This window comes from Bos grunniens, chromosome 10, assembly GCF_055505025.1.
Source record: "Bos grunniens cultivar Pamir isolate PY7600 chromosome 10, Bosgru_T2T1.0, whole genome shotgun sequence".
Classification (NCBI taxonomy): domain Eukaryota; kingdom Metazoa; phylum Chordata; class Mammalia; order Artiodactyla; family Bovidae; genus Bos; species Bos grunniens.
Window position 1 is genome coordinate 43,549,045 of NC_141174.1, and position 25,069 is coordinate 43,574,113.

General features: G+C 40.3%; 1 protein-coding gene and 1 long non-coding RNA gene across 2 annotated transcripts in view; one reads left to right on the forward strand and one right to left on the reverse strand.

The window, feature by feature from the left end:
* Positions 1 to 242: 242 nt before the first annotated feature.
* LOC147364423 (uncharacterized) lies at positions 243 to 18,083 on the reverse strand. The gene is made up of 2 exons (XR_015134467.1): positions 17,736 to 18,083; positions 243 to 756 (listed from the first exon to the last, which is right to left on the reverse strand). It is a non-coding gene; the product is annotated as an uncharacterized LOC147364423 (long non-coding RNA).
* A 42-nt stretch (positions 18,084 to 18,125) lies between these two features.
* Positions 18,126 to 25,069, forward strand: part of USP8 (ubiquitin specific peptidase 8) — a 51,518-nt gene continuing 44,574 nt past the window's right edge. The window contains exon 1 of the mRNA XM_086320909.1: positions 18,126 to 18,251. The gene's annotated coding sequence lies outside the window, so the exon portion shown is untranslated. The remainder of the gene's footprint in view (positions 18,252 to 25,069) is intronic.

Below are 25,069 nucleotides of genomic sequence, written 5' to 3' on the forward strand. Positions count from 1 at the left end.
GTAGCAACCAGAAAGGGGAGCAAGAGAAATTTCTGGAGTGGGGATAACATTTTCTTTCTTGATCTGACAATAGTTACACAGGTGATTTCAACTTGTGAAATTCACTGAGATGTACATTTATGATTCATGCACTCTTCTGTGTATATGCTATACTTCAGAATTTATTTTTTAAGACAGAGATCTCAAGTCTGTCAACCTTGTCCTCATGATAGGCTCAAATCAAGACATGATCAGGATTGTAATTTATTATTTTCTTTCCTTTTTCATCCATTTATTAAAATTATTCACATTTCTCATTAGTTTCTGCCTTGCAAATCTCTAACTGGCAAGTTCTCCACATCTTGAAACCCTTTAATGATTTCCACACAGGAGAATATTATGCCAAGTTCTGTGCTTTGTGGTCTGTGCTTTTGTGTTATAGAGAACAGAGTATCTCCCTTAATCCACAAATCTAATGAAATTGCTCAAATAACCAAATGGGGAATAACAAACAGTTTGAAATTCACAAGTATAAAATCCTTGCAGCACTACTACAGCTATGGAATCCTTGGTTTGGTCAGTTCTCTTGACGCCTTTGTTGCCACATTCTAGTCTTCCAGTCTCCTTGAGAACATTTTGGGTGATAACACCAAGTTCAAGGAACAGTAATGATAGTGGAGGCATGTTGAGGTCAGGGGTTCCTTGTTCATTAGTTATTCAGCATTCTGAAGAGACCACGGACTATGCAAAAATACTTTCAATATGGACATCTAGGTACTAGAGGAAAAAAAACAAAACATGTTACCACAGTAGTAGAAAATAAAAACAAGCTTAATGTCATGGATTCCTAGGATTCAAAAAATACTACATTCCTGGTTCAGAGGGCATGCGCATTTTGATTGGTATTGCATTTCACCAAAAATGTGATTTGGAATAAATGACATTTTTAATAACGTTCCATTTCTAACCCAGGAACATGATATATCTTTTCATTTATTTTCTTGTTCTTTGATGTAACGTTTTAAAGATTTCTCATTTAGTCCCTGCCCATTTCTTACAATGTTAATTTCTAAATAAACACGAGCAATGACTTTGAAACTCCTGGGGACTCAGTTCTCCCAAGAGAGCCCAAGTGGGCAGAAAGTGAACCCATTTTCCTCTTTAAATTACATCTCTCCTAGTATAATTCAGGAAGGAAAGACTTTCTACTAACAGTCGCAGATAAATCTGTCTTTTAGTTTTGGCTAGGACAAAGGGAAGAAGAGGAACAAACACATGGTTGTGTTTCAGCCTTTTTTGTTGTGGTGGTGAAAATCTGAATGTGTTATCTCTAATCAGCTAATTTTCCATTATTATTGCTCTTCTACAGTACTGCCATTAGGCCCAGGAAAACTAAATTATTAAAGAACATGGAAGTGTCTCTGACACTCAGGATGGTATAAAACCCTTAACAGTCACTTGCATGATTAATTTCGTTTGGTTTTCAGGGAAACGTGTCACATTTGTTGCTCTGTCTTTGAAATAAAAGGCAACTATGTTCAAATGCCACAAAGCAGAGATTCTCAAACTTCTTAACTCAAGACCCCTTTACATTCTTAAAAATTGAGGGCCCTAAAGAGCTTTTGTTTATGTGGATTACATCTATTGACATTCACCATAATCTAAATTAAAACTGAAAAAATTATCATTTAGCAATAATAATAAACCCATTATGTGTTAATATAGATGACATTTTTCTGAAAAATAAGTATATTTTCCCAAACCAAAAAAATTTCATGAGAAGTGACACTGTTTTATGTTTTGCAGATCTCGTCAATGCCTGGCTTAATAGAAGACAGATGGATTTTCATCTGCTGCTGCACTCAATTTGTTAGAATAGCACACATCATGCAGCCTCTAGAAAATTCCATTGTACATCTGTAAGGGAATGAACATGCAGATGATGTCTTAGTATTCTTAGGAAAGTAGTTTTGACTTTGTGAACCTCCCAAATGGAATTGGGAACTTCCTGCAATCCCCAGACCACAATTTGAGAGCCACTACCACAGAGGGTTGGCAACTTCACATGGTTCAACCTTACATAATCTTGTTCCTCAAAATATTCAGCACCCATATGTCAAATAATTACTTACATTTCTTTAAATATGGTATGCATTGCTTCTTAACAATTTTTATACTTTTCATTCTTTCAGTAGTGTGTGGGTAGTATGACACATATATTCAACTTTCACCCAAATAAACTTCTGATTTCAGAGAATACGCTAGTAGAAAAGTGCTAAAGGATAAATGATACATATGAATATGAATTTCCTGATAAATTCAGGAAAAAGAATGACTAATATAAAAACATTTTTTCATTTTATCACCACTCAAAGAAACCCAAATAAAGCAACAAACTGACAAACTCTTGGGGTTTTTTAATTGTAAAAATATGAATTCATATCTTTCATCATCACATTTAATGTCATCAAGTTTTTGGGAAAATGCTTGATAATGGGGTATGAGCTGGTTCATAAGAGCTCAGGGGTACCTGTTACCAAACTGCCTTTTAGTGAGCTCTTCTTGGGATTTGCCCTGCCCTTTGTCCCAGAAATGCCACTTCTGAAAATTATCCTAAGGAGATTTTCATGGATATACACTAATATTTATGTTACAAATCCATAAGGCTGTATATTTTCATATTAAATGCTTTTTATAATATTGTTTTGTTGTTGTTGTTTAGTCGCTTAATCACGTCCAACTCTTTGTAATCCTGTGGACTGTAGCCTGTCAGGCTCCTCTGTCCGTGGGATTTCCCAGGCAAGAATACTGGAATAGGTTGCCATTTCCTTCTCCAGGAGATTGTCCTGACCCACAGATTGAATTCTTGCATCTCCTGCATTGGCAGGCAAATTCTTTACCACTGAGCCACCAAGGAAGGAATAATCTAAGTGTCCAGTGCTAGAGTTAAATAAATTAGGAAGTTATTGAGTAATATTCTGCAGTCATTAAAAGTGAATTTTAGAATTCGATAGTGACCAAAAAAAGTGTTCATGAAATAGTAAGTGAAAAGGATATGACAAATCAGTGGGTATAGTATGACACAGTACTGTAAAATATATATGTACCTTGTAGAGAAAGGAGGTTAGAAGACAAGTGTGCCATGTCCAATTTCATGTCGAATTCTCCAGAGGGAGCTTAGCAGGAGAGTTAGAGCAAAGGTCAAGTTCCTACTCTGTTCACCTAGTGTTGCGTCTTGGGCACATGGCTGCCCACAGCCAAGGCAAGGAGATACCTTTTTTCTGAATTGTTCAAAAACATCAGATAGACTATTGATAGCCCTGGGATTTCATCAATGTACAAGTATTACTTTTGTGGAAAAAAAAAAACAACTATTTTAAAAATATATCTTTTTATAAGCAGACAAGTGATGGTAGTTGAAGCTGGAGAGTGGGTACATGGATCTTCATTACACTGTTCTTTTCCTCCCTGTGTTTGACATTTCCTTCAGTAAAAATATCTTTTCTGACACTCTTATGAACATAATACTTTATATAACTTGCTATTTGTTAAAATATTAAATCCATAGCTCTTGTCATAACTGGAGCTTTTGGTCTCAAAATCTCTGACTTAATCCAAAGCCTGAAGAGTCTCTAAAAGATTAAAGCTTCGAAGCAAATACAAGCCACTGTTAATTTAACTTGCAATGTTTCAGCAAGATTAACAGTGACCTTTTAGATTCCCACAAAGCACTATGCTTACCTCAAGTACCACTTAAAATCTAAGCCTGTGGGGGTTTTCGATTTGAAAAGATGAGTAGGTCTTGGTTGATAGTTCTGACCTGCGTCAGAAAAGTATTCAAAACTAGACACGGAAACTCTGTCCTTTTCCCCCCTTTCTTTGAGTAATTAAAAAATCCTTAAATTGATGAGCTATTTATTTGCCAATTATCAAAGCCTAAGTTGTCACTTAGGAGAAGGCAATGGCAACCCACTCCAGTACTCTTGCCTGGAAAATCCCATGGATGGAGGAGCCTGGTGGGCTGCAGTCCGTGGGGTTGCTAAGAGTCGGCACGACTGAGAAGCTTTACTTTCACTTTTCACTTTCATGCATTAGAGAAGGAAATGGCAACCCACTCCAGTGTTCTTGCCTGGAGAATCCCAGGGACAGGGGAGCCTGGTGGGCTGCCGTCTATGGGGTCGCGCAGAGTCAGACACGACTGAAGCGACTTAGCAGCAGCAGCAGCAAGTTGTCACTTGCTGAAATGTTTGCTTGAAATCTGATCTTTCTAAGCTAATTGTCCCTTGTGCTTCAATCAAAAGTCACAGGAAAGTTTTTCTCCTCTTACCAAATGTACTTATTTTGTGATCACTGTTCCATCCCTAACTGAAGTTGTTAACTTTAACTTAAATGGGAATTTTCTTTTTCACCTTGACCCTGCAAATTCAAGAGAGATCAAATCAAATTTTATCTGTAAGCTTTGGACACATATATTCAGTTTCTTTAACTATCTATCTCCGTTTGGAGGTCTCTTAGTCACTACATATACAGTTGTTCATGGGGAGGGGGAAGGCAGGGCTGACTAAATTACAAATTTTTATTTTTATTTTTTTTTGAAGTATAGTTTTTATATTACTATAATACTATATTAGCTTCAAGTGTACAGTGGAATGATTCAGTATTTTTACAGATTATATTAAGTGTTACTACAAGATAGCACATGTTCAAAAGTGATCCTCTTCTCCCCAATCCAAGCCTGATTCTCTTCCAATGTTTCCCAGCTTTTTTTGGTGGGGGGAGCCTAATTGTGAGGCACAAAGGATTTTAGTTCCCTGATCAGTAATTGAACCTGTGGCCTCTGCATTGGGAGCATGGAGTCTTAACCACTGGACCACCAGGGAAGTCCCTCCTTATCTTAATGAATGGCTCCATCATCCACCCAGTGGATGATAGTGTCAGCATCATCATTTTTTCTCCCCACCTGATCTCTTCATATTTCCTCTCACCTGCTTCAAACTATTCTTTCCCACTGTGGCAAATGAGATCATGTCATCCCCTTGTTTAAAACCCTTGAGAAGTTTTTCTTGGCTTTTAGGATGAAAACAAAATCCTAAATCCTACATATGGTCTATAAGGCCCCAGATGATCTGACCCCTGCTTGCTCTAGCCACTTTCACATCCTATCAATTCTCCCGAACAACCTGCACCTCCTTCCTACCTCAGGACTTCAAATATGATGTTTCCTCTATCTAGAAAGCTCTTTCTCCCTGCAGCCCATTGCATTTCTAATTAATTAGATGACTAATTAGTGATCTGGAATGAACAGCAGTTAATCGTGGCTACTATTTCAGGGGAGCAATTTTGTGCTAAGCACCTCTTGCTGCTGCTGCTAAGTCGCTTCAGTCGTGTCCGACTCTGTGTGACCCCATAGATGGTAGCCCACCAGGCTCCCCCATCCCTGGGATTCTCCAGGCAAGAACACTGGAGTGGGTTGCCATTTCCTTCTCCAATGCATGAAAGTGAAAAGTGAAAGTGAAGTGGCTCAGTCATGTCTGACTCTTAGCGACCCCATGGACTGCAGCCCACCAGGCTCCTCCGTCCATGGGATTTTCCAGGCAAGAGTACTGGAGTGGGGTGCCATTGCCTTCTCCAAAGCACCTCTTAGGTACTAAATAATTTAATTCCTTGAGCCACTGTATGAGGTGGGGCTCTGGGATTATAACTGAGGTGACAGAATCAGGTGAAAGTTAGAGTGTTAGTTACTCAGTCATATCCGACTCTTTGCAACCCCATGGACTGCTCCTGCTGGGCTCCTCTGTCCATGGAATTCTCCAGGCAAGAACACTGTAGTGGGTAAACATTCCCTTCTCCAGGGCATCTTCTCAACCAGGGATCGAACCCAGTTCTCCTGTACTACAGGCAGATTGTTTACCATCTGAGCCACCAAGGAATCCCTATAATCAGCGAGAGGGAGAAAAAAGGGAGGAAGAAAGAAAGGTGGAAGGGAGGAAAGGATGGGGAAAGAAGAAAGGATTTTAAGGACTTAGATCATGCATTTGTAGAGGCTAGCAAGTCTAAAATTCATAGGACAAGCTGGCAGGTTAGTGATTCAGGTGAGTTATATAACAGTTTTGAGTTTGAAGGCTGAAACCTTGGGCAGAATTTTAATGCCGCGGTTTGGAAGCAGAATTCCTTTTTTTTTTTTTTTTTTAATTCAGTTCAGTTCAGTTGCTCAGTCGTGTCCAGCTCTTTGCGACCCCATGAATCGCAGCACGCCAGGCCTCCCTGTCCATCACCAACTCCTGGAGTCCACACAAACCCATGTCCATCGAGTCGGTGATGCCACCCCTCCATCTCATCCTCTGTCATCCCCTTCTCCTCCTGCCCTCAATCTTTCCCAGCATCAGGGTCTTTTTTAAATTACTTTATTTTAATTGGAGGCTAATTACTTTACAATATTGTAGTGGTTTTAATTTCTTTTTGAATCCTCAGACTTTTGCATTTAAGGCCTTCAACTGATTGGGTGAGGATGAGGCCCACTCATGTTATAATCTGCTTTACTTTAAAACAGCTGATTGCATAATGTTAATCACATCTGGACAAATCACATCTGACATCACTTATATGAAGAATCTAAAATAGGCAAACTCAGATTGGTTGCCAGGGGCTGGGTAGGGAAGGAAGCGTGAAGGTACAAGAGCACAATGTACTCCTTTGATCTAAGGGTACAAAGTTTTAGTTATGTAAGATAAATAAGTCCTAGAGATCTATTGTACAGAATAAACTCTATAGTTAACAATATTGTATTTTATACCTAAAAATGGACTGAGAGGGTAGACCTTATAATTGTTCTTACACTTGAAAAAAATTAATAATAATAAAGAAGAAAAGAGGAAACTTTTAGATGTAATGGGCATGTTTATATCACTACAGGCTGTAGTGATAGTTTCACAGACATATCAATTCAGTTCAGTCACTCAGTCATGTCTGACTCTTTGCGACCCCATGAATCGCAGCACGCCAGGCCTCCCTGTCCATCACCAACTCCCGGAGTTCACAGAGACTCACGTCCATCGAGTCAGTGATGCCATCCAGCCATCTCATCCTCTGTCATCCCCTTCTTCTCCTGCCCCCAATCCCTCCCAGCATCAGAGTCTTTTCCAATGAGTCAACTCTTCACATGAGGTGGCCAAAGTATTGGAGTTTAAGCTTCAGCATCAGTTTCCAATGAATACCCAGGACTGATTTCCTTTAGGATGGACTGGTTGGATCTCCTTGAAGTCCAAGGGACTCTCAAGAGTCTTCTCCAACACCACAGTTCAAAAGCATCAATTCTTCGGGCTCAGCTTTCTTCACAGTCCAACTCTCACATCCATACATGACTACTGGAAAAACCATAGACTTGACTAGATGGACCTTTTTGGCAAAGTAATGTCTCTGCTTTTGAATATGCTATCTAGGTTGGTCATAACTTTCCTTCCAAGGAGTGTCTTAATTTCATGGCTGCAGTCACCATCTGCAGTGATTTTGGAGCTCCAAAAATAAAGCCTGACACTGTTTCCATTGTTTCCCCATCTATTTCCCATGAAGTGATGGGACCAGATGCCATGATCTTTGTTTTCTGAATGCTGAGCTTTAAGCCAACTTTTTTACTCTCCTCTTTCACTTTCATCAAGAGGCTTTTTAGTTCTTCTTCACTTTCTGCCATTAGGGTAGCATCATCTGCATATCTGAGGTTATTGATATTTCTCCCAGCAATCTTGATTCCAGCTTGTGCTTCTTCCAGCCCAGTGTTTCTCATAAAGTCCTCTGCATATAAGTTAAACAAGCAGGGTGACAATATATAGCCTTGACGTACTCCTTTTCCTATTTGGAACCAGTCTGTTGTTCCATGTCCAGTTCTAACTGTTGCTTCCTGACCTGTATATAGGTTTCTCAAGAGGAAGGTCAGGTGGTCTGGTATTCCCATCTCTTGAAGAATTTTCCACAGTTTATTGTGATCCACACAGTCAAAGGCTTTGGCATAGTCAATAAAGCAGAAATAGATGTTTTTCTGGAACTCTCTTGCTTTTTCGATGATCCAATGGATATTGGCAATTTGACCTCTGGTTTCTCTGCCTTTTCTAAAACCAGCTTGAACATCTGCAAGTTCACTTCATGTATTGCTGAAGCCAATCTGATCACAGACATATACTTACCTACAAGTTCATCAAATTATATACATTAAAAATGTGCTGGTTTTGTTTGTTTTTTGTTTGTTTGGAGGTTTGGGGGTTTTTTTTTGGCCATGCTGTGTGGCATGTGGGATCCTAGTTCCCTGACCAGGGATCCAACCCATGCCCCCTGCAATGGAAGCATGGAGTCTTAACCACCGGACTGCCACGGAAATCCCACATATGTACTGTTTTGTATTTCAATTATACCTCAATAAAGTAGTTGAAAAAATGTTTGTCACATCTACAAAAATACCCATAATCTACTTAAGAAATAAAATTAAATGTCACAGTGGGGAAACATACAAGCATAGTTGGCTAGTGAGCTGTTTATATATTTATGTATCCAGAGATCTTCAAGGAGAACTGGGCTGAATAACTTAGAGCCAAGTAGTAGTTGAAGTTATGAAATGAATGAATGAAATTCCCTGCAGAGAGTAACCGTGAGATGGGGAGAGGGCTGATGGTGGATGATAGGAGACAACACCATCTTAGAGGGGTGGACGGAGAAAGTGGTATCGTTGAGGTGACTGAGAAAGAGCTACCCGTGAAGCTGGAGAAGTACCAAGAGACCATTAAGCCACAGAAATCAAGACAGGACAGAGTTATAACGGATGCTAGAGACAAGTGAAGGAAGGAAAGGACTAAAATGTCCCCACTGGATCTTGCATTTAGGAAATCCCTGGTGACCTTTAGCAAGAAGAGTTACTCCTGAGAGAAAGGTGAAGAAAGAGAGACCCTGAACTTCAGCATTCTATTAAAAATGTGAAGGAGTCTTGTATGGAAAAGGAAGGAGGGTAAGAGAGTGATGATAAAGGAGGATATAGGATGGAAAAAGTTTGGGGGACGTGTGTGTTTGAGATAGAAGAGCATGTTCATGTTCAGAAAGGAAAGGCAATAACAGAGAGACAGAGACAGAAGTTACAAGGGAAAAAAGGCAGGGTGGTAATTGACAAAGCAAGGTTCCTGAGGAGGCATGAGGGGATGGGATGTAGAACACAAGTAGCCTAGGACTGAAAGTGGGTTGGGTGGTGATATATAACAACTCTCAAGGAAGAGACAGCTCTCTGCATGTAGTAGAATAATAAATCCTTGAGTTGGAATGAACTTCAAAATATCTTTAGCTTCAAGATGTCCCTTGTGTTTCAGTGCTGCCAGTGCAGGAGACATGGATTGCTGGATTCCACATGCCGAGTGGCAACTAATCCTGTGCAGCACAACTACTGAGCCCACGCTCTAGAACCCACGAGCCACAACTATCGAGCCCGTGCTCCACCACTACTGAAGCCTGTGCACCTAGAGCCTGTTCTCTGCAACAAGAGTAGCCACCACAATGGGAAGTCCACACACTAGAGCTAGAGAGTAACCCCTGCTCACCGCAACTAAAGAAAGCCTGGTTGCAGCAACTAAGACCCAGCGCAGCCAATAATTAATTAATTAATTAAAAAATATATCTTTGGCTTCAGTCAGGTAGTGCATTAGTGTTTCCACTTATCTTCAGAACCACATTTTAAACATTTAGGTAATAAGATTGCTGACATGTGCCTCCCAAAAAGAACAATACTGCCTAACACAGATCTGTGACAAAAACAGGCTATGCCTTATTTTACTATTTTCTTGATTCCCTGTGAGAGAACCCACCACCATTTGTAAGCTCTACTGACTCTTTTGCTGTATTTAAATAAGATGCTAGTAGAGAGGTTCTGCTCTTACATTAGATATGAAGATGTTTACCTTGTTATTGATATGTATCATTTATGAAAAATATTATTTAATTAGAAATAATAACTCCTTTAAAACATTTTTATATAACCATAGCTATAAACAAGGTTTCTATTTTGCCAAAAAGCTAAATCCCAGTAAAATGTCCTTCAGTCTGTTCCTGACACATAAATTCAGAGAAGTTATAAATGGAATTCAAGGTGCTCTTTAAAACTAAACGTGTACTATTGTGTGTACCTTCTACATTCTAACAGGTCTTTCTTGCCTTTGAAATGCTATAGGTGGTGTGACTCCCTTTCAAGTCAGCATTTTTGTGGGGATTAGAGGTTTGAGCTAGACTCTGACCCTCTCACCCTAAGACAAGGAGTTTTACCCAGCAGTTTGCAGGTTATCAGCTGTGGACTCTAATATGTTTCTAATAATGTGTAAGCAACAATTTTATAGTCTTCAAGTGAGCTTGTTAGCTGGCCCCCAAAGACTATAGCTGTTTGGAGTTTGTTTCCTGTTTTTAGCCATTTTCCACTTCCCCAATCTGCCTGCTAAATTATGTTTTGAATCAGACATTAGCCAGGGGTGGATGACTCTTTTAACAGAGGAAAGCTAACCAGAGACACTTTCTTGATGCCATAAATTTTTCTGCACAAGATGCTGCTTTGGAAATAGCTGTTGTCACCTGAGAAAACTCTGTTGTGTATGTGAGACTTTGAACATCAGGGAATTATGGCTAGAGGACGGGAATTATGGGGGGAGTAAAAACAGGCAAGGAAGCACTGAGGGAGAAACATAGAGGTTTTACCACTCTGTGGCCCACTGTTACTGGATTATTATAAAAATTTTGCACTCACGCTATTATGTGACTTACAAAGCAACAACAGCTGAGATGCATGAGGACATGGGTTCCATTTCTTTAACATGTTTCCCTGATATCAGTGAAATGATGTAGTGTTGAAGACATGCCTTTCAGTATGCCCAGATGGGATAAGAAAGCAGCTGTCACTGTCTGGACATTAGCCCACCCTTGGCTCAGGGTCTCTGGCCTGGTCTGACTCTGAAACCTTGGTGCTCTGTCCTTGGACTTAGAGCTCAGCGCTGTGTAACCCACCGGCTCCTGTATAACCCAGGAATACCTCACATGTTACTGCACACTTAGCTGTGAACCTGCTAAGTATAATAAACTAAATAAATTGTTTACAAACAAAAAAATCAGGGAACTTCGGCACATGGGCCTTGCCTTGTGCACTCAAGTATTCTCCTTTGTTAGGGAGGAGGTCATATCTCATGGCAAACAGATGAGGGAAAAATGGAAACAGTGACAGATTTTATTTTCTTGGGCTCCAAAATAGCTGTGGACAGTGACTGCAGCCATGAAATCAAAAGATGCTTGCTCCTTGAAAGAAAAGCTATGACAAACCTAGACAGTGTATTAAAAAGCAGTGACATCACTTTACCGACAAAGGTCCATCTAGTCAAAGCTATGGTTTTTCCAGTAGTCCTGTATGGATGTGAGAGATGGACCATAAAGAAGGCTGAGCACCAAAGAATTGATGTTTTCAAACTGTGGTGTTGGAGAAGACTCTTGAGAGTCCCTTGGATAGCAAGAAGATCAAACCAGTCAATCCTAAAGGAAATCAATTTTGAGTATTCATTGGAAGAACTGATGCTGAAGCTGAAGGTCCAATACTTTGGGCACCTGATGTGAAGAGCTGACTCACTAGAAAAGACCCTGCTTGATTCTGGGAAAAACTGAAAATAGGAGAAGGGGGCAACAGACGATGAGATTGTTGGATGGCATCACTGACTCAATGGACAAGAGTTTGAGGAAACTCTAGGAGACAGTGAAGGACAGGGAATTATGGTATGCTGCAGTCCATGGCGTCACAAAGAGTTGGATATGACTGAGCAATTGAATAACAACGTATATTCAAATTTCTCTGTGCTGTCTCTAGGCTACCCAAAGCCTTCTATGAAACCTTGTTTCTCACATTACTCCCATCTTATCTTCACTTTCAAAATCCTATACAAATCTCTTTGTTCTCTGTTTCAGTCAGTTCAGTTCAGTTGCTCAGTCGTGTCCGACCCTTTGCAACCCCGTGAATCGCAGCTCACCAGGCCTCCCTGTCCATCACCAACTCCCGGAGTTCACTCAAACTCATGTCCATCGAGTTGGTGATGCCATCCAGCCATCTCATCCTCTGTCGTCCCTTCCCCTCCTGCCCCTAACCCCTCCCAGCATCAGGGTCTTTTCCAATGAGTCAACTCTTTGCGTGAGGCGGCCAAAGTATTGGAGTTCAGCTTTAGCATCAGTCCTTCCAGTGAACACCCAGGACTGATTTTTGGATGGACTGGTTGGATCTCCTTGAAGTCCAAGGGACTCTCAAGAGTCTTCTCCAACACCACAGTTCAAAAGTATCAATTCTTCACCACCCCCCACCCCCCACCGGCTCTGTTTAATTCTCTCTAATAGAAGGCTTCCTGATTTGGGAAACTAGTTAAATGCTAAGAGGGAAGGTTTTTCTCAGAAATGCTACATTTTCATATGAAGTAATGAATAACGGTAACTTTCAGTTGCCATGATAAGTCAGAGGAGGGATTAAGAATGACCTTGTCTGGGGGACTTCCCTGGTGGTCCAGTGGTTAAGACTCTGCACTCCCAAAGGAGGGGGTATGGGTCTAATCTAGTTGGGGAAGTAAGGTCCTATATGCCACCTGGGACATCGAAGAAACAAGACAACAACAACAACAACAAAAAACCTTGTCTGTCTTACTAATTGTGAAAAACAAATAGTGGAAAGAAAGCAACATTATTTCAAAGACAATACATGTTGGTGAGTCAGAGAACCACTGGAAATTCCACAGCCTAATATGAACCACTGAAAGGATGCATACAGTTTGTGTATTGGGGGGTGGGTGGGGGCACTGGAATTCAGTCCTGTTGGAAGAGCAGGCCTAAAATTCCTTTTACATGGCACTTTGCCAAAAATATTGATAAAAATGTTAACTGATCCCATTAAAGAATGAGGTGGGGTGTTGCTGATGGAGTTTACTGAAGGGTATTACTGCTGCTGCTGCTGCTGCTGCTAAGTCGCTTCAGTCGTGTCCAACTCTGTGTGACCCCATAGATGGCAGCCCACCAGGCTCCGCCGTCCCTGGGATTCTCCAGGCAAGAACACTGGAGTGGGTTGCCATGTCCTTCTCCAATGCATGAAAGTGAAAAGTGAAAGTGAAGTCGCTCAGTCGTGTCCGACTCTTAGCAACCCCATGGACTGCAGCCCACCAGGCTCATCCGTCCATGGGATTTTCCAGGCAAGAGTACTGGAGTGGGTTGCCATTGCCTTCCCCGTGAAGCGTATTAAGCCACTCCTTAATTTTTCCTCTTAGGTGCTAGGCACCTCCACAGTCGGGCAGTATATTCATTGAGGACCAGTTATACGCCAAGCATTAGTTAAACCCTTGTTTAACATAAATACGGGATATTTTTTTCAACTATCTGTATCCATGTGTTTATCCATTTTTCAAATATCCAGATTCCTTATATTTATCCATGTTGAAACATAAGTTGGAACAGTGGGAATCATCTTTATAATCCAGTAATGACATTTTGCCAGAGAAGGCAATGGCAACCCACTCCAGTGTTCTTGCCTGGAGAATCCCAGGGACGGCGGAGCCTGGTGGGCTGCCGTCTATGGGGTCGCACAGAATCGGACACGACTGAAGCAACTTAGCAGCAGCAGCAGCAACGACATTTTGCACATTTATCCTAAACAGGATAAAAACATAAATCATTTGATCTTTTCCATACAGTCCAGTCATGAAGCAGTAGGAAAAAAAATCTACTTATGCATTTTTACCTTATTCCAAATCATCACACTCCTAGAAACAGATTTTTGAATAGGCTCATCCAGTTATCCCATTTTTACCTATGAATATACTATACAAAGCACGCCTTCCCCATACTATACAAAAACAGGCAGAAACATTCACTCACTCTATGACCTTCTGAAATATGCTCATCTCTCCATATAGGTACTGCCTAATCACTGAGATATTTATGCAGTTCACAGCCCAATAAGACCCACTGAGAAGATGAATGTTCTGACTCTTTTTGCATATCTATATATTCATGCCTCTGTAATTAAACTCTAACAGAATAACTGACATGGAAGAAAGATCAACCAGAATGGCATGCTGTTTTTACACATCTCTGCCACAAAGAGGATCATTAAAAATGACTTGGGCATTGTACTTCTGCAGATTACAGAATGACATACTGATGGATTTAGAAGTCTAAAATATTGCAGAGAATAATGTATAAAGAATCTCATCCTATGGTTAACATTTCAAAAACCTTCCATAAGATTTCTCACAGCTATTTAAAAAATAAATTCAGATTGAAGAGACTATTTTCTAATTTCTTGAGGTAGACCCTAATGCTGGGAAAGACTGAAGGCAAAAGGAGAAGGGGATGGCAGAGGATGAGATGGTTCAAAAGCATCATCAATTCAGTGGACATGAGTTTGAGCAAACTCCAGGAGATAGTGAAGCACAGGGAAGCCTGGCACGCTGCAGTCCATGGCATCACTAACAGGTGGACACGACTTAGTGACTGAACAACAACAAAGGTGGAGTTCATGACCACCAGCATCAGTGTCACTAGATATGGTGGTGGTAGTGGTTTACTTGCTAAGTCGTGTCCGACTCTTGCAACCCCATGAACAGTGGCCTGCCAGGATCCTCTGTTCATGGGATTCTCCACTAGATATACATAGATTTTAATGTTTCAGCCGGACCCCATGGCATGTGGGATCTTAGTTCCCTGACCAGGGATTGAACCTGTGCCATCTTCAGTGGAAGTGTCAAGTCATAACTAGTGGACTGCCAGGGAAGTCCTTGCCATAGATATTTTAAAATGGAAATTTGTTGTTTTTTCCTTATCTACTCAGTGTAAATGAGAAGTTGGTGCTTATGTAGCCTGCTGGATAACCTGGGTGCTCTCATTCTTCTGCAGCCTAGCAACAAGCTAGTTCAGCAGGGTGTGCTGTGAGGCCTCAGACAGAAACCAGAATTGATAAGGAAAATTCCACAGGCTACTAGTCTCAAAAATCTTGTTTTTTAAGCCAATAAAATTGTAGCTGCAGCTCAGTTTTCCAAATTGGCTGGGTGATCCCTGCTCCCTCCCAACTCCTCCAAAAGTATGTGAGGAGGTAGGGAGTAGAGATTCCTCTTCTGGTACTTTTCCCAGGCCCAGGCAAACTCACTCTATTCCAGCCACACTGCCCTCCTTGCTGTCCCTCCTGCACGCTCACCTTTTCCCGCCTCACTGCCTTCACTGGTACTGCTCCCACTGCCTGGATGCTTTACCCCACAAGCATCCATTGCATGTTCCCTCTTTTCACTAAATGCTTTATGGAAATGTCACTTTGTCAGAGAGCTCTTCCCTGACTATCTCATCAAAAATACCACTGTCTTTGCTGGCCCTTTCCCCAATTTCACTTGACCTTTGAACAACATAGGGCCCAAGGGCACCAAGCCTCTGCAGAATTGAAGAACCGAGTATAACTTATAGTTGAGCACCCGAATCCCAGGTTCCTCTGGATCTAGTTCACTTCCACAACCGCAGATTTGATCAGCCTCAGATTGTGTACTACTGTAGTATTTATTACTGAAAAAAATTCACATTTAAGTGGACCTGGGCAGTTCAAACTTATGTTGTTCAAGGGTCAATTGTATATGTATTTACTTATCATATGTCTTGCCTATCTGAATGTAAGTCAGCTCTGTGTTGAAGAAGGACTTTATAACCTAAGTCTAGAACAATCTCTGGGGCTTCTCTGGTGGTTCAGTGGTAAGGAAATCTACTTGTCAATACAGGGGACACAGGTTCAATCTCTGATCTGGGAGGATCCCACATGCCGAAGAGCAACTGGGCCTGTGCACCACAACTATCGCTTGTGCTCTAGAGCCTGGAAGCCAAAACTACTGAGCCCACCTGCTGCAGCTACTGAAAACTGCAGGCCCTAGAGCCTGTGCTCCACAACAGAATCCATTGCAACGAGAAGCCTGTACATCGAAACTAGACAAAAGTCCCCATAGCAACGAAAACCCAGCACAGCCAAAAACAGAGAAACTAATAAAAAGAAATTAAAAAAAGAAACACTATAAATAAAATAAAATAACCCGTGGCATAGTACATATATTCAGTAGATACCTCTTGAATAGATGGAGGATGAGTCAGGTTCAGTGATGTTTCAGACTGCTGCTTTTGCTAAATGGCCTGGGAATCAAAGCTATGGTTAAATACAGGCCATGTCTTCTAAACAGCTAGTGGCACTTGCTTAGATCCCGGGCATCATAGATACTGCTGTCTGGTTTGTTACAGTACACATTTGAACAGGAGTTAGGGATTCTAATTCCATTTAGTAAGCATAGTTTCATCTAGGTAACCCTGCTCCTTATGAACTCTTGTTCCACCAAGTTTTAAAAGTCCAGAGCCTGTCCCCAGATTTCTCGGAGTTTCCCAGGAATGTTCTCGTTTCTTCTGCTTTCACCAACTCCGTTCAGTTTTGGAATCATCTTGTCATCTTGTGCATTGTTTCTCTCCCACTCCTGTTGACCCACATGTGGGAACTCAAGCAAATGACTTGCGTTTTAGCAAACTTGACTGATGTTTTAGGGAAGTTGGGGAATTCTACCTACTGGGAGGGTGGGGTCAGGATTGGGACAACTAAATCAGAGCAGCAAAAATAACTTTAGGTGGCTGTTAAAGAGTCCTATTTTTAAAATCTGTCATCCCACCATAGGAGACTCTTTTCATTGGTTGTTTCATTCTTATGGGCATCTTCCTTTCTTCATCGCCTTATATTTCTAGGTCCTATCTCCCAGATTGTCTTCAGCGAAATCCAAATTCTTCCTCTATATTTGTTTGGTTCCTACTCCTGAACTCAACTCTGGATTATTAGCATACTCAAATTCATCAAAATGCTCAACAGATGCTCCCCCTCCCACCCTGGCCCCCCAAAACCAAACAACCAACAATCAATTTACTTTCTTAAGGTCCACTTTCAAAGGTATATGCAATTTCCCCCCTCAGTTATGAAAAATTTGCTAAGGCTTCCTAGTTAGTAGTCTCCAGTAATAAAGTACAGCTAATATTATATCAATCTTAATCCTTCGGGAAAACAGTGTATATCTTTGATATAAAAGAAGTACTGTATTTTTGCAGGTATTCCACTGCAAAAGAAAGGAAATTAACATTAATGGGAAGACTGTGTGTGTTTGCGTATGCTCAATCTCTCAGTGGTATCCAACTTCTTGTGATCTCATGGTCTGTGGGCCACCAGGCTCCTCTGTCCTTGGAATTTTCCAGGAAAGAATACTGGAGAGGGTTGCCATTTCCTACTGCAGGGGATCTCCCTGACCAAGGCACCAAACTCAGATCTCCTGCATCGGCAAGCAGATTATTTACCACTGAGCCAACCTGGGAAATCCAATGGAAAGACTACTATGTGTGAAACACTATTTGACTAGTTGCTTTCATTTATTCATTACGAATTTATTGAACACCTATTTGGCACACCCTTTTACTTAACGCACTTAGTAGACAGACCCCACTTTCCAGCTTTTCCATCCATGAGACGCTTGGATTGTCCCTGAGGACTTAAGTGACCATGGCCTATCACTCCATCCAAGCTACTTTATTTTACATATAATCGGAGCATTCAATTACCTATAAAGAATCACCTCACGACAAAGTTCGGACCACTCTTTTTGCTTTTTTAGACTAGGCTTTTAACTGTGTTTGCGCATATATAATATGCTTTAGAACCGTATCCATTCTTCTCTTACCAGAGGCGTGGCTTCGGAGAATGTTAAACTTTTGGCCAAAATTTGAGATTCACATCCTCTTTCTAGTCAGCCTTAAACCTCCAATTTGAAGAGAAAGAAGCATAGAGTTAAAGGCAGCACTGCCTCCAGCGCTGCAAGGCCCAGGATGAGAGTTAATACCAGGTGATGAAACTAAGTCTGAGAAATGCAGGGCGCAGGGGACGGGCGGACAAGCTCGCCCCAACTAAGCGTAGCCTGGTCGCTACCCAGACCGTCCAGCCAAACCGTCCTCTTTAGCCCTCCTCGGCCCTCAGGCGAAGCTGCCACAGGCAGAGCTGGAACTGGGGAGGAGCAAATAGTCAAGGGCGCGCGCGGGCAACGTGACGTCAGATACGCGACGCGTCGCAACGCAGTGCAAATTGGGAATCGGGGATGAGCTGGGCTGGCTTCCGTCCGGATAGCGATTCTTCCTCGAGTTGGTGGGAGATGGGCCTTTGGCGAGGAGGCTGGCGTTAGTGAAGTGCGCCGGGCTCCAAGGTGAGTGCGGGGCTGGGTCCTGGCCTTTGATCCTTGGGAATCCGACCGCAGCGAAGCCCCTTACCTTACACCAGCTGCTGATCACCCGGGAGACAAGCTCTGTCCTCGGAGAGGGGTGGGACAATCGGCTTTTGGAGGAAGGGCCCAACCTCAAGTCTTTCCTGCTGTCCACCTAGGGTTGCCCAGCCAGTTCCGCGTGGGCTCAGGTTTTCCGGTCTCGAAAGGTGGCCTTGACCATTCTTCCATCTTCTTGGACAGTCAGACCGACTTTGACCTCCTTCCTCTTGCCTCCGTTCTCGGATTTACTTGCTGTCGAGCTGCATCCCCAAGCCTTAATACAACCTCTCAGAGTGTTTTTCAGTCCGTCTTCTGATCCAGTCAAACTTGCTTTTAGTGAAGTTCAAAATTGCGTTTAAAGAAACTATGAGCGCATCAGAGTTAAAACTGTGACTTCCTCAAATAAAAGCTTTTCTTTCCTAAAATGTGCCCTCTCTCCTGGAGTTGTGGGATAAGTTAATTTCACCTCCACTCCACCTTGGAAATTATTAGAACCCTGAATTTATACCTAAAGCTGCAGGCCACACTTCTCGGTTTATTTCTTGCCTCCAGTTCATTTTGTGACCTTGAAACAAGTCCCTTAATCACTAAGAAAATATTTACCTGAAGACAGAGGTGTTGCAGAATCTAAGGAATTTAATACTTGTTAAGAGCCCTGAGGGTTTCAACTATAGGGGATGCCAAAATAAAGATTTTACTCTCTGTAAATCTGCAAACATCCTAATTTTTGTATGCTTTCTACTGCAGCCATGAAAAATGCCCAGTGGTCTTTGTTAGGGAAGTGTTCCTCTTGTAGGCTTTTTCTGTGGCTTTGCTATGTAAGCAGATTTTGCATTTCAACAGATTCTGTTTAAGATTCATTGTTGAATGTCTTTCATGATGTATTTAGATCATTTGTCATGATTCCAGAATACTGGTCTCATCTGTCTGAAAGGTTTCCGGTAGGTTGTGTTATGTTTCTAACATGTTGAAATAAGTATTCCATTTCTTGTGACACATTAGGTGCACCTTTTAAATTAAATAGTAAGAACACACAACCTGTCACTAATGACATAAATACATACTAATTGCACATAGGTATGAATTGTAGTTTTTGAGAAAACAATGAGTGAGAAAAACAAAAATATTTTAAGGATGTCTTTCTGTAATTTAATTTTTTAATATATTTACTTGAACTTTGTCAGTTGTTATGGTCTTTTATTTATTAGTATGAACACAATAGGAAAGAACCAGGATGGCTTCTGTAAAGTAGAAGAGTCAGTACATCAGATTTTTTTCCATAAAATGTCTGGCATTATATTTTATTATGAACATTATATTTTATTACGAACATGAAAATATACTTATTTTTGGAGAGATGAAAGGGAAAAAGTGTTCATTAAATATGAGGTGATAATAAGTTAAACATTATTGAGTCTTTTTTGTTTTAATCTTGGTTATTGTCCCAGTTGCCTATTGCTATATAACACTTCACTCTAAAACAAAGTAGCTTAAAGCTACAGTTTATTATCTCATGTTTCTTGGGCCAGCTGGATTCAGCTGGTTGCTTTTCGATGAAGGTTTCTTGTATTGTAGTCCGATATCCATCTGAAAACTCAGCTGGGCAGAACATCCAGGATGGCTCATTCCCATCGATGGCAGTTGCTGTTGGCTGAGAGTTCAGCTGAGACGTCGACAGGAGTGCCTGTGGTATAGCCTTTTCATGTGTCTTAGACATAGCACAGCATGGAGGCTGAGTTCCAGGAGCAAGTGTTTGAAGGAGTGGAAGCTTTCTCTTAAAATCTTTTCAAGCTTGGACCCAGAAATTGGCACAGCATTACTTCCAACATTCTCTGTTCATTAGAGCAGTTAGAGTCCTCCCTCCACCAGATAATAGACTTTTGAAGGAGCCAGTGCTGATAATAACTTGTGGCCATCTTGAGCATACCATAATTTTGTTGACAAGGTTGTGTTAGACTAATATTTAGATATAATAGTAGATGCAGAGTAAGTTACACTTCTGATTTTTTTTAGCCGTCTCATGGCACATTATAATTTTTGGAGCACTTTTTGAAAAAAATTTTTCATTTGCTACCTTTGAAAACTTTATAGAAGCAGATGGATTATTTCCATTTTGCAGATGAAAATAAACTGAGCAATGGCACTGGTGGCATTGGAGGATTTAAGGAATTTGCCCAGAGTTATATGATAGTAAGTGGAAATGAAACTAAGACTTGCAGTACTTTCATAATATAGAATTTATTAGTAAATATGAAATATTATATTAAACTTATTTTGGAATTACATATTTATAACCATACTAATTCAAGTAACACAGTACTCATGCGTAGTGAATAAAGTTAGTGTTGAGAGAGCTAAACTTTGTCTTTTCTAACACATTACAGTTTAGTCTTTCATAATACTAAATTATCTGAAATGTACCAATAATGATGTGAACCTGCATGTCTTTTTTTAAATTGAAGTATAGTTGATTTACAGTGTTTTAGGTGTACAGTAAAGTGATTCAGTCATATATATATATATTCTTTTTTTAGATTCGTTGGCATTATAGGATATTATAAGATATAGAGTATAGTTCCCTGTGCTATACAGTAGGTCCTCATTGTTTATTCATTTTACATATAGTAGTGTGTGTCTGTTAATTCCAAATTTATTCCTCCCTACTCCCTTTCCCCTTTGGTGATCATAAGCTTGTTTTCTATGTCTATGAATCTATTTCTGTTTTGTAAATAAGTTCACCTATATCATTATTTTAGATTCCACATGTAAGTGATATATGATATTTGTCCTGATGTCTCTCTAATGTCATGAAATGAAATTATTATACATTATAATATCAATTTCAAACATTGAAAAGCTGTGGGTGTAGGAATCCTGGAGGTTTTACTTTAGTTTTTTAATTATAAAATATTAAAAATAAAAATGATTTCTCATAATTTTTGGTAGGTTGGGAATGATATAACTTAAGATGTTGATTTCAGCTGAAAACTAATTGTCATCTTCAGACTGTTTTATTGCTTCTAGTAACATACTTATGGAGAAGGCAATGGCACCCCACTCCAGTACTCTTGCCTGGAGAATCCCATGGACCGAGGAGCCTGGTGGGCTGCAGTCCATGGGGTCGCTAGGAGTGGGACACGACTGAGCGATTTCACTTTATTTTTTCACTTTCAGGCATTGGAGAAGGAAATGGCAACCCACTCCAGTATTCTTGCCTGGAGAATCCCAGGGACAGGGGAGCCTGGTGGGCTGCTGTCTATGGGGTCACACAGAGTCGGACACGACTGAAGCGACTTAGCAGCAGCAGCAGCAGCAGCAACATACTTATATCCATTCTTTGTGCTCATGGTTCTCTGTCTTGAGTGTATGTTAGAATTAACCTGAGGAGCTTTATAAAAATCTTATGTTCAAATCTCACTCAGATTCTAATTGAACTATTTAGGAATGGATTCTGGGCATGAGTATTTTTTTCGAGTTCTTGGGTGATTCTAATATACAGCTAGGGTTGCAAACCATAGCTTTTTTTCTGGTACTTACTAAGTACAGTTGGGTTCCCAGCTCATCCATTTGGCATCAGTTAAGAAAAATTGAAGAGATAAAGAGGGAGGAGAGATAAGAAATGGAGCAAGGTTACATATGTAGAAAGACACCTATTTATTGTGTAAAACAGTTACCCTTGTCTATTTTCTAGGAATGATCCTTCTTAATAAAACCAAGAAACTTTTGGCGTGGTATGTTAGTGCCTATATTAGGGTAGTTGCTTTGTATTACCATTGTGTACTTACCTTTCCTCTTAAGAGGTAGAACTACATGAGGAGGTATATTCTTTGTATTCTCTCTAGCCCCCAGCCCTGCACTTTGTATTCTAAACGTTACCAAATTGAAGCCAGTTTTTAGTCACTCTTCAAAACTAAGGCTAGTTATTTGACTCTGTTTTTCTTTTTAGCAGTGTAAGAACTTTGTAACTTTGGAATTCTCCAGGTTCCAGTCCTTAAGGTATCTTGTCAGCTGTAGAGAAACAAGATATCATTTCCTTAGTGATTCATTCTCCTGATATTAGTTACTAGTGTGAATGATGATTATGTTTTTAAAACTATTTTAGAAGTTTTAAAATATACATAAAAGTGAAGAGAATAGAATTATTTAAACTATCCTAGATAACCTATTCATGTCAATACTTTGTTATCTCCCAAAACAATAAGGATTATAAAAGTTAACATTAACGTCTTAATAGTTGATTTAATATCTATTTGGCTTTCTGTAAACTTGGTATCTAATTACATATTTACATCTCTATCAGGGCATCTTTTTTTAGATACTATTTCTTTTTCATATACTTAACATGTTCAAATTTTTTTTGTAAATCAGTGGTTCTTATATGGGGTTAATTTTGCATCCCCTGCCCCCCACCCCCATCGTGGACATTTGTCCGTCAGGAAACATTTCTGGTTGTCACAACTGGAGAGATGTGGATACTACTGGCATCTAGTGGGTGAGGCCAGGGCTGCTGCTAAACCTACTACCATGTGTAGGGCAGCCCCACAGCAAAGAGTTCTTCAGCCCAACATGTGAGTAGTGCCCACGTTGAGAGATGCTGCTGTAAACTGGTCAGTGTTTTAAACTGCAGTATTCCTTTGTTTTGTTAATAGCACTCCCATTGTTCCCATTTCTCAGGGTTTCAAAGTGTGTGTGTGTATGCACTTAAGAGAGAAAACATTGTTTCAGTCAAAGCATCTTTCTACCTGTTTATGTTCTTTTTTCTGTGGCCTGCTCCTTATTCTTTTCTAGAGTATCATTCCCTTGTTTCTGTTTCCTTCACATCTATCTTACATGTCCCACTTTGACCTGCCCAGAAGTACTATTTTCCTTTTTAAGGAAGGTCTGGCTTCTTACTGTGGGCTGAATTAAATATAGATAATTTTGGGTGGTTTCAAAAGTTCTCCATCATATAACTCCCTTGCTTTACCTAATAGAATTTATTATTGCTAGCCAGCAGTTATTAAAGATTGACTCTAAGGACTACTGAAGTAATTATTAGAGATCTAGCATGTTAGAGTAATGACTTGTAAAGACGAGTAAGTGTAATTCCTTGATCTAATTGATTATTTCCTAATAATCCCTATTGTATTCTTTATTTTTCTCACTACTTTACTCTTTTTGTCCTGATTCCTCTTTTTGTGTCTTTGTTTGTGTTGATTTCCTCTTCTGCATGCCCTCCTTTCTGACTCTCTTCATGGCTAACTCCTGTCCTTAGGGCAGGTGGCTGTCTTTTATCACAGCATCATGATACTGCATGCTTATGACGTATGAGTAACTTAAAGTGTAGTCACACTTGGCATCTGGTCCAAATTCTGTACTGAAAGAATGATATAGGTAACAAATAGTATAGAATTTAGACCAAGAAATAAACTCCAGATCTGAGACCATCAAGGATGGAAGAGGTGAAACTTAAGTTGTTGCTATTGTTGTTTTGGCCACACCTTGCGGCATGTGGGATCTTAGTTCCCTAAGTAGGGATCGAACTTGTGCCCCCTGCACTGGAAGTGTAGAATCTTAACCACTGGACCTCCAGGGACTTCACGTAAATTGGTTTTTGAAGGACAAAGGATCAGCATAAAAGAGTATAGTCTGGGCTGGAAGAAGCTCCCCCCTCACCCCAAGTTACACTGAATTTTTCCCTCCTTTTTACTTCCCAATGAATGGAGTTAATATATTTGTGCATTTATATATATATATAAATGTATATTGTAGGAATTAGTTGTTGGCTTATTATTTAATGAGTATTAGTTTGGTCTTGGTAACTAGACCAAGATATTTGTGACCAGAAGCCCTGTGGTATTCTCTATCCCCCTAGAGCAGTTACTCAAAGTAGCCAGTCTCTATTATAGGCTTGCAGCTTGTACTAGAATATAAATGAGTACACTGCTCTCCTCCTAAAGAAAGTCTTGATACTATGAAAAATTCAGTGTGCTTAATTGGTTTCAGTTCAGTTCAGTTCAGTTCAGTTGCTCAGTCATGTCCGACTCTTTGCAACCCCATGAAATAGCAGCACGCCAGGCCTCCCTGTTATAAGCTTATTTTATCACAGACTGGTAACCAGCAATTCCTCAACCAGCACTGGTCTGTAGACCACACTTGGAGTATAGCATTGCTCTGCAGGACTTCTTCACTTTTTCAGTTGTAACCTGTAGTAAGAAATACATTTCATGTTTCTACCCAGTGCTCTGTAGGTGCATACACAGGTACACATAGCCTAAACTAAAATTTCTTTCTTTTTTTTTTTAAACTAAAATTTCATGAAACAATTCTTAACCTTACTATGTGTGACATGGTCTGATATTTTCTCTTTAGGATTTAGTTGTGTGTTGTTTTTTTTTTATGATGATTGTGACCTTCTGAATTGATTGTTTAAAACACTGTGCTTGTCACTGGACACTGAGTAAATACTCAGACAATACTATAAATTTTGTTTTGTTTTTTAGCAGTGATTTAATCCTTGAAAGAGTTCAGCCCTCAAGTATTTCTTTGAAACAGATTATTTCATCAATACTCACTTGTCTGGGCATTTTAATTGGAAGGGTGTTGAATGGATTATATGAAATTTAAGATAGTCAGATGATGTCTCATGAATACTGTTGCTGTCTGAAGGCCAGAGATGGGGGGAGATGAGATGATGGACGGCCAACAAAGACAAACTTCAGTTTCCTTTCAGTCTTGCCAGCAACCTTGGCAGTGACTGGTGTGAAGCCCTAGGTCAGGTA